The following is a 10,762-nucleotide window of genomic DNA, read 5'->3' as shown; positions in this document are numbered from 1 at the left end:
CCAGATCTAGTGCTGTTCAGCATTTCGGAGCTGTCCAACATCTAATTATGCTGAAAATTGAATGTAAAGCTGCGAATTCACAGATAGTCCATTTTTGACTTCTTTCGCTGAGATAAAGCGTTTTTGGCTTCTGGCTTGCTGATCAGTTGAAACTTAATCATTAGACCTAATTCCAGTTTAATACAGCCAGATCTAGTGCTGCTCAGCCATTCGGAGCTGTCCAACATCTAACTAGGCTGAAACTTGAATGTAAATCTGTAAATTCACAGATAGTCCGTTTTTGACTTCTTTCGCTGAGATAAAGCGTTTTTGGCTTCTGGCTTGCTGATCATTTAGAACCTAAGAAGATCAACTAATTTCAGTTTAATACAACCAGATCTAGTGCTGCTCAGCATTTCGGAGCTGTCCAACATCTAACCAGGCTGAAAATTGAATGTACAGCTGCAAATTCACAGATAGTCCATTTTTGACTTCTTTCGCTGAGATAAAGCGTTTTTGGCTTCTGGCTTTCTGATCACTTGAAACTTAATCATTAGACCTAATTCCAGTTTAATACAGCCAGATCTAGTGCTGCTCAGCCATTCGGAGCTGTCCAACAACTAACTAGGCTGAAACTTGAATGTAAAGCTGTAAATTCACAGATAGTCCATTTTTGACTTCTTTCGCTGAGATAAAGCGTTTTTGGCTTCTGGCTTTCTGATCATTTGTAACTTAAGCATATCAACTAATTTCAGGTTATTACAGCCAGATCTAGTGCTGCTCAGCATTTCGGAGCTGTCCAACAACTAACAAGGCTGAAAATTGAATGTAAAGCTGCAAATTCACAGATAGTCCATTTTTGACTTCTTTCGCTGAGATAAAGCGTTTTTGGCTTCTGGCTTTCTGATCATTTGTAACTTAAGCATATCAACTAATTTCAGGTTATTACAGCCAGATCTAGTGCTGCTCAGCATTTCGGAGCTGTCCAACAACTAACAAGGCTGAAAATTGAATGTAAAGCTGCAAATTCACAGATAGTCCATTTTTGACTTCTTTCGCTGAGATAAAGCGTTTTTGGCTTCTGGCTTGCTGATCATTTAGAACCTAAGAAGATCAACTAATTTCAGTTTAATACAGCCAGATCAAGTGCTGCTCAGCCATTCGGAGCTGTCCAACATCTAACTAGGCTGAAAATTGAATGTACAGCTGTAAATTCACAGATAGTCAATTTTTGACTTCTTTCGCTGAGATAAAGCGTTTTTGGCTTCTGGCTTTCTGATTATTTAGAACCCAAGCAGAACAACTAATTTCAGTTTGATACAGCCAGATCAAGTGCTGTTCAGCATTTCGGAGCTGTCCAACATCTAATTATGCTGAAAATTGAATGTAAAGCTGCGAATTCACAGATAGTCCATTTTTGACTTCTTTCGCTGAGATAAAGCGTTTTTGGCTTCTGGCTTGCTGATCACTTGAAACTTAATCATTAGACCTAATTCCAGTTTAATACAGCCAGATCTAGTGCTGCTCAGCCATTCGGAGCTGTCCAACAACTAACTAGGCTGAAACTTGAATGTAAATCTGTAAATTCACAGATAGTCCATTTTTGACTTCTTTCGCTGAGATAAAGCGTTTTTGGCTTCTGGCTTGCTGATCATTTAGAACCTAAGAAGATCAACTAATTTCAGTTTAATACAACCAGATCTAGTGCTGCTCAGCATTTCGGAGCTGTCCAACATCTAACCAGGCTGAAAATTGAATGTACAGCTGCAAATTCACAGATAGTCCATTTTTGACTTCTTTCGCTGAGATAAAGCGTTTTTGGCTTCTGGCTTTCTGATCACTTGAAACTTAATCATTAGACCTAATTCCAGTTTAATACAGCCAGATCTAGTGCTGCTCAGCCATTCGGAGCTGTCCAACAACTAACTAGGCTGAAACTTGAATGTAAAGCTGTAAATTCACAGATAGTCCATTTTTGACTTCTTTCGCTGAGATAAAGCGTTTTTGGCTTCTGGCTTTCTGATCATTTGTAACTTAAGCAGATCAACTAATTTCAGCTTATTACAGCTAGATCTAGTGCTGCTCAGCATTTCGGAGCTGTCCAACAACTAACAAGGCTGAAAATTGAATGTAAAGCTGCAAATTCACAGATAGTCCATTTTTGACTTCTTTCGCTGAGATAAAGCGTTTTTGGCTTCTGGCTTTCTGATCATTTGTAACTTAAGCAGATCAACTAATTTCAGCTTATTACAGCTAGACCTAGTGCTGCTCAGCATTTCGGAGCTGTCCAACAACTGACAAGGCTGAAAATTGAATGTAAAGCTGCAAATTCACAGATAGTCCATTTTTGACTTCTTTCGCTGAGATAAAGCGTTTTTGGCTTCTGGCTTTCTGATCATTTGTAACTTAAGCAGATCAACTAATTTCAGCTTATTACAGCTCGATCTAGTGCTGCTCAGCATTTCGGAGCTGTCCAACAACTAACAAGGCTGAAAATTGAATGTAAAGCTGCAAATTCACAGATAGTCCATTTTTGACTTCTTTCGCTGAGATAAAGCGTTTTTGGCTTCTGGCTTTCTGATCATTTGTAACTTAAGCAGATCAACTAATTTCAGCTTATTACAGCCAGATCTAGTGCTGCTCAGCATTTCGGAGCTGTCCAACAACTAACAAGGCTGGAAATTGAACGTAAAGCTGCAAATTCACAGATAGTCCATTTTTGACTTCTTTCGCTGAGATTAAGCGTTTTTGGCTTCTGGCTTGCTGATCACTTGAAACTTAATCATTAGACCTAATTCCAGTTTGATACAGCCAGATCTAGTGCTGCTCAGCCATTCGGAGCTGTCCAACAACTAACTAGGCTGAAACTTGAATGTAAAACTGCGAATTCACAGATAGTCCATTTTTGACTTCTTTCGCTGAGATAAAGCGTTTTTGGCTTCTGGCTTGCTGATCATTTAGAACCTAAGAAGATCAACTAATTTCAGTTTAATACAACCAGATCTAGTGCTGCTCAGCATTTCGGAGCTGTCCAACATCTAACCAGGCTGAAAATTGAATGTACAGCTGCAAATTCACAGATAGTCCATTTTTGACTTCTTTCGCTGAGATAAAGCATTTTTGGCTTCTGGCTTGCTGATTATTTAGAAACTAAGCAGATCAACTAATTTCAGTTTGATACAGCCAGATCTAGTGCTGTTCAGCATTTCGGAGCTGTCCAACATCTAATTATGCTGAAAATTGAATGTAAAACTGCGAATTCACAGATAGTCCATTTTTGACTTCTTTCGCTGAGATAAAGCGTTTTTGGCTTCTGGCTTGCTGATCACTTGAAACTTAATCATTAGACCTAATTCCAGTTTAATACAGCCAGATCTAGTGCTGCTCAGCATTTCGGAGCTCTCCAACATCTAACAAGGCTGAAATTTGAATGTAAAGCTGCAAATTCACAGATAGTCCATTTTTGACTTCTTTCGCTGAGATAAAGCGTTTTTGGCTTCTGGCTTGCTGATCATTTAGAACCTAAGCAGATCAACTAATTTCAGTTTAATACAACCAGATCTAGTGCTGCTCAGCATTTCGGAGCTGTCCAACATCTAACCAGGCTGAAAATTGAATGTACAGCTGCAAATTCACAGATAGTCCATTTTTGACTTCTTTCGCTGAGATAAAGCGTTTTCGGCTTCTGGCTTGCTGATCACTTGAAACTTAATCATTAGACCTAATTCCATTTTAATACAGCCAGATCTAGTGCTGCTCAGCCATTCGGAGCTGTCCAACATCTAACAAGGCTGAAATTTGAATGTAAAGCTGCAAATTCACAGATAGTCCATTTTTGACTTCTTTCGCTGAGATAAAGCGTTTTTGACTTCTGGCTTGCTGGTCATTTAGAACCTAAGAAGATCAACTAATTTCAGTTTAATACAACCAGATCTAGTGCTGCTCAGCATTTCGGAGCTGTCCAACATCTAACCAGGCTGAAAATTGAATGTACAGCTGCAAATTCACAGATAGTCCATTTTTGACTTCTTTCGCTGAGATAAAGCGTTTTTGACTTCTGGCTTGCTGGTCATTTAGAACCTAAGAAGATCAACTAATTTCATTTTAATACAGCCAGATCAAGTGCTGCTCAGCCATTCGGAGCTGTCCAACATCTAACTAGACTGAAAATTGAATGTACAGCTGTAAATTCACAGATAGTCAATTTTTGACTTCTTTCGCTGAGATAAAGCGTTTTTGGCCTCTGGCTTTCTGATTATTTAGAACCCAAGCAGAACAACTAATTTCAGTTTGATTCAGCCAGATCAAGTGCTGCTCAGCCATTCGGAGCTGTCCAATAACTAACTAGGCTGAAACTTGAATGTAAAGCTGTAAATTCACAGATAGTCCATTTTTGACTTCTTTCGCTGAGATAAAGCGTTTTTGGCTTCTGGCTTGCTGATCATTTAGAACCTAAGAAGATCAACTAATTTCATTTTAATACAGCCAGATCTAGTGCTGTTCAGCATTTCGGAGCTGTCCAACATCTAATTATGCTGAAAATTGAATGTAAAGCTGCGAATTCACAGATAGTCCATTTTTGACTTCTTTCGCTGAGATAAAGCGTTTTTGGCTTCTGGCTTGCTGATCAGTTGAAACTTAATCATTAGACCTAATTCCAGTTTAATACAGCCAGATCTAGTGCTGCTCAGCCATTCGGAGCTGTCCAACATCTAACTAGGCTGAAACTTGAATGTAAATCTGTAAATTCACAGATAGTCCGTTTTTGACTTCTTTCGCTGAGATAAAGCGTTTTTGGCTTCTGGCTTGCTGATCATTTAGAACCTAAGAAGATCAACTAATTTCATTTTAATACAACCAGATCTAGTGCTGCTCAGCATTTCGGAGCTGTCCAACATCTAACCAGGCTGAAAATTGAATGTACAGCTGCAAATTCACAGATAGTCCATTTTTGACTTCTTTCGCTGAGATAAAGCGTTTTTGGCTTCTGGCTTTCTGATCACTTGAAACTTAATCATTAGACCTAATTCCAGTTTAATACAGCCAGATCTAGTGCTGCTCAGCCATTCGGAGCTGTCCAACAACTAACTAGGCTGAAACTTGAATGTAAAGCTGTAAATTCACAGATAGTCCATTTTTGACTTCTTTCGCTGAGATAAAGCGTTTTTGGCTTCTGGCTTTCTGATCATTTGTAACTTAAGCAGATCAACTAATTTCAGCTTATTACAGCCAGATCTAGTGCTGCTCAGCATTTCGGAGCTGTCCAACAACTAACAAGGCTGAAAATTGAATGTAAAGCTGCAAATTCACAGATAGTCCATTTTTGACTTCTTTCGCTGAGATAAAGCGTTTTTGGCTTCTGGCTTTCTGATCATTTGTAACTTAAGCATATCAACTAATTTCAGGTTATTACAGCCAGATCTAGTGCTGCTCAGCATTTCGGAGCTGTCCAACAACTAACAAGGCTGAAAATTGAATGTAAAGCTGCAAATTCACAGATAGTCCATTTTTGACTTCTTTCGCTGAGATAAAGCGTTTTTGGCTTCTGGCTTTCTGATCATTTGTAACTTAAGCAGATCAACTAATTTCAGCTTATTACAGCTAGATCTAGTGCTGCTCAGCATTTCGGAGCTGTCCAACAACTAACAAGGCTGAAAATTGAATGTAAAGCTGCAAATTCACAGATAGTCCATTTTTGACTTCTTTCGCTGAGATAAAGCGTTTTTGGCTTCTGGCTTTCTGATCATTTGTAACTTAAGCAGATCAACTAATTTCAGCTTATTACAGCTAGACCTAGTGCTGCTCAGCATTTCGGAGCTGTCCAACAACTGACAAGGCTGAAAATTGAATGTAAAGCTGCAAATTCACAGATAGTCCATTTTTGACTTCTTTCGCTGAGATAAAGCGTTTTTGGCTTCTGGCTTTCTGATCATTTGTAACTAAAGCAGATCAACTAATTTCAGCTTATTACAGCTAGATCTAGTGCTGCTCAGCATTTCGGAGCTGTCCAACAACTAACAAGGCTGAAAATTGAATGTAAAGCTGCAAATTCACAGATAGTCCATTTTTGACTTCTTTCGCTGAGATAAAGCGTTTTTGGCTTCTGGCTTTCTGATCATTTGTAACTTAAGCAGATCAACTAATTTCAGCTTATTACAGCCAGATCTAGTGCTGCTCAGCATTTCGGAGCTGTCCAACAACTAACAAGGCTGGAAATTGAACGTAAAGCTGCAAATTCACAGATAGTCCATTTTTGACTTCTTTCGCTGAGATTAAGCGTTTTTGGCTTCTGGCTTGCTGATCACTTGAAACTTAATCATTAGACCTAATTCCAGTTTAATACAGCCAGATCTAGTGCTGCTCAGCCATTCGGAGCTGTCCAACAACTAACTAGGCTGAAACTTGAATGTAAAACTGCGAATTCACAGATAGTCCATTTTTGACTTCTTTCGCTGAGATAAAGCGTTTTTGGCTTCTGGCTTGCTGATCATTTAGAACCTAAGAAGATCAACTAATTTCAGTTTAATACAACCAGATCTAGTGCTGCTCAGCATTTCGGAGCTGTCCAACATCTAACCAGGCTGAAAATTGAATGTACAGCTGCAAATTCACAGATAGTCCATTTTTGACTTCTTTCGCTGAGATAAAGCATTTTTGGCTTCTGGCTTGCTGATTATTTAGAAACTAAGCAGATCAACTAATTTCAGTTTGATACAGCCAGATCTAGTGCTGTTCAGCATTTCGGAGCTGTCCAACATCTAATTATGCTGAAAATTGAATGTAAAACTGCGAATTCACAGATAGTCCATTTTTGACTTCTTTCGCTGAGATAAAGCGTTTTTGGCTTCTGGCTTGCTGATCACTTGAAACTTAATCATTAGACCTAATTCCAGTTTAATACAGCCAGATCTAGTGCTGCTCAGCATTTCAGAGCTCTCCAACATCTAACAAGGCTGAAATTTGAATGTAAAGCTGCAAATTCACAGATAGTCCATTTTTGACTTCTTTCGCTGAGATAAAGCGTTTTTGGCTTCTGGCTTGCTGATCATTTAGAACCTAAGCAGATCAACTAATTTCAGTTTAATACAACCAGATCTAGTGCTGCTCAGCATTTCGGAGCTGTCCAACATCTAACCAGGCTGAAAATTGAATGTACAGCTGCAAATTCACAGATAGTCCATTTTTGACTTCTTTCGCTGAGATAAAGCGTTTTCGGCTTCTGGCTTGCTGATCACTTGAAACTTAATCATTAGACCTAATTCCATTTTAATACAGCCAGATCTAGTGCTGCTCAGCCATTCGGAGCTGTCCAACATCTAACAAGGCTGAAATTTGAATGTAAAGCTGCAAATTCACAGATAGTCCATTTTTGACTTCTTTCGCTGAGATAAAGCGTTTTTGGCTTCTGGCTTTCTGATTATTTAGAACCCAAGCAGAACAACTAATTTCAGTTTGATACAGCCAGATCTAGTGCTGTTCAGCATATCGGAGCTCTCCAACATCTAACAAGGCTGAAAATTGAATGTAAAGCTGCAAATTCACAGATAGTCCATTTTTGACTTCTTTCGCTGAGATAAAGCGTTTTTGACTTCTGGCTTGCTGGTCATTTAGAACCTAAGAAGATCAACTAATTTCATTTTAATACAGCCAGATCAAGTGCTGCTCAGCCATTCGGAGCTGTCCAACATCTAACTAGACTGAAAATTGAATGTACAGCTGTAAATTCACAGATAGTCAATTTTTGACTTCTTTCGCTGAGATAAAGCGTTTTTGGCCTCTGGCTTTCTGATTATTTAGAACCCAAGCAGAACAACTAATTTCAGTTTGATTCAGCCAGATCAAGTGCTGCTCAGCCATTCGGAGCTGTCCAATAACTAACTAGGCTGAAACTTGAATGTAAAGCTGTAAATTCACAGATAGTCCATTTTTGACTTCTTTCGCTGAGATAAAGCGTTTTTGGCTTCTGGCTTGCTGATCATTTAGAACCTAAGAAGATCAACTAATTTCAGTTTAATACAACCAGATCTAGTGCTGCTCAGCATTTCGGAGCTGTCCAACATCTAACCAGGCTGAAAATTGAATGTACAGCTGCAAATTCACAGATAGTCCATTTTTGACTTCTTTCGCTGAGATAAAGCGTTTTTGGCTTCCAGTGCGGCCGTCTACCACCATTAGTTTGCTGTGTTTTATAATAATAAAACGTGTTTATAAAGTTAGAAAGAGAGATTTGTGAACCTTACAGCACAAAAAATCCACATCCTGATTTTATTGTTGTTCTTTTCTAGCGGAAAAATCTGGGATGATACCTGGGGACCTGCAAGTAAATCCTCTCATGTTGCTGTCCCCCAAGTGCCACTTCCTTCAGACAGCGAACATGTCCTTCCATGATGTTGCCTTTTCTTTTTTGTATTACAAAGTATTAATTTCTTTTCTTTTTTTTACTGCAGTTTGACCATTTTACAAAGTTCTCTGTGTAATATTGTTTTCGGCCATTCACTGAAATGAATGTTATGGTTGTAATATATGTAAGCTTATGTTGGGCTGTTTACTGACACATTTTTGTCAAGTTCTGTTAAAGACTAAGTGAGGCTGATTGAGTCACTGCATCAGTCAGGTATTGTGCCTGTATTAAGTCTTGAAATTTAGAACAGAATTGTTTGTAGATTTTGTTCAGTAAATAGACCTAAAGTCTTAAAAACTTTAAACATGGTATTGTACACACTTCTTTTTGAGAAAAGAAATACATAACAAAATAAGCACAACTTGATTTTAATATAACTAATTGGAAGTGTTTTTTTTTAACTCAAAAAGCTATTATTTTAATATTATCTTTTTTGTGTCATGGATTTTGTCAATCAAGACTGTATTTGCAAAATGCTATAATAAAATTGCTTTCAAATGCAGTACTTATTTTTAAACACAGCAACTTTAAGTGAAGTTATTGATGAAGAGCATGATAAAAATACATTGTAATGTCCAGATCAACTGACTGTATCAGAACAATACATTTTAATAAACCTATGTCACAAATGCCATACACAATTTTGAAGAACACACAAAATATACATTTTCATTTATATATACACTGCTCAAAAAAATAAAGGGAACACTCAAATAACACATCCTAGATCTGAATGAATGAAATATTCTCATTGAATACTTTGTTCTGTACAAAGTTGAATGTGCTGACAACAAAATCACACAAAAATCATCAATGGAAGTCAAATTTATTAACCAATGGAGGCCTGGATTTGGAGCCACACACAAAATTAAAGTAAAATGTTCCCTTTATTTTTTTGAGCAGTATATATATCTGTAGATGTATATCAGGACAGGTATATCTATATATAGATATATCTATATATATATATCTGTAGATATATATCAGGACAGGTATATCTCTCTCTCTCTCTCTCTCTCTCTCTCTCTCTAATATATATAGATTAGGGCTGAAACGATTCCTCGAATGATTCGAGTACCTCGATTACTAAAATTCCTCGAGGAAAATTTACCTGCCTCGAAGCTTCGTTAATTTATGTTTTATTAGTTAGCGCACCGTGTTCCGGCCGGGACTTCATTAGCGTTGCGCGGAGCTCTCACTTCCGCCTGAGTTGTTGACAAAAGCTAAGTCTCAGCGGCATAAAGTCCAATCTTCAAGATTGGCCTGTGGGGATTTTATTGATTGATGATAATGCCCGACTTTTTATCGTTTTTGGGGAACCAATAAGCATCCTTAAAATGACTGGGGGATGCCTGGAGTACGGCAGCATTTCTCCTCCGGGGCTGCTGGTTGAAAGCGAACGGCGGGAAGAGCGCTGAGGTGAGCGGATAGCCTGAACAGGGCGGGCGGCTGAGTAGCTGATGCTTACCGTGTAAATGTAGCTTTACCGACGAACCGCACAATAAATTTCATATCCCGGTCTGAAGAAACGGGTGGCGGAGCGCATCGTACATGGCTGGTAGATGAGTTTCTGAGGTTGACCAGTGAAGGTGTCGTAAATATCCCGTATTGCTTCCCCCGTGTTCGTCCCCCGGTCTAACGGTTCGTCAGTCCGCTGGTCTATTTCCTCCCCTCCACCCCATCTTACGTTCGTTCATTCGCCCTCTCCTCCCACTCCAGGCGGCATTTCCCGTATTTTCAAACCCAAAGCGTGACAGGTTAGGTGGCAAGGTGAGTTTAATTAATCTATTAAACTCACTGAAGATGAACACATAAACTAAAAGCTGGATTGTAGACATTTTTTATAAGCATATTTGTGAGCCTGCCTCTTTGTTATTAAATTCAATATAATTTCAGATTTTTCTATAACTTTTCTTCTGGTTAACTTAGAAAGTGAGCTATTATTGTTACAGGTTAGTTTTCTAAACTACAAAAAAGCAACTGTTAGGGATGCTCAAATATGGAAAATTGGACTGATATTGATATCTGATAGTAACACCGGTATTATGCCAGATTTACCAATATTTCATTTTATAATTTTTTTTAAATCCGATTACTCGATTAATCGTAAGAATAATCGATAGATTACTCGATTACTAAAATATTCGTTTACAACAGCCCTAATATAGATAGATAGATAGATAGATAGATAGATAGATAGATAGATAGATAGATAGATAGATAGATAGATAGATAGATAGATAGACTTTTTATAAGCATCCCAGCTCCGCATAGTTGGTTCTAGAAATTCTTGTACGGCTGATCGGCGGGAATCTGAAATGGAACGCAGCCATCGTACGGCAGACTGATTAAGAGAAGAAGGGAACACTATCAACACGTTGT

This window comes from Poecilia mexicana, unplaced genomic scaffold, assembly GCF_051168715.1.
Source record: "Poecilia mexicana isolate PSO_F unplaced genomic scaffold, ASM5116871v1 scaffold_10, whole genome shotgun sequence".
In the NCBI taxonomy this organism is placed as follows: domain Eukaryota; kingdom Metazoa; phylum Chordata; class Actinopteri; order Cyprinodontiformes; family Poeciliidae; genus Poecilia; species Poecilia mexicana.
Note: the sequence above shows the minus strand (reverse complement) of the source record.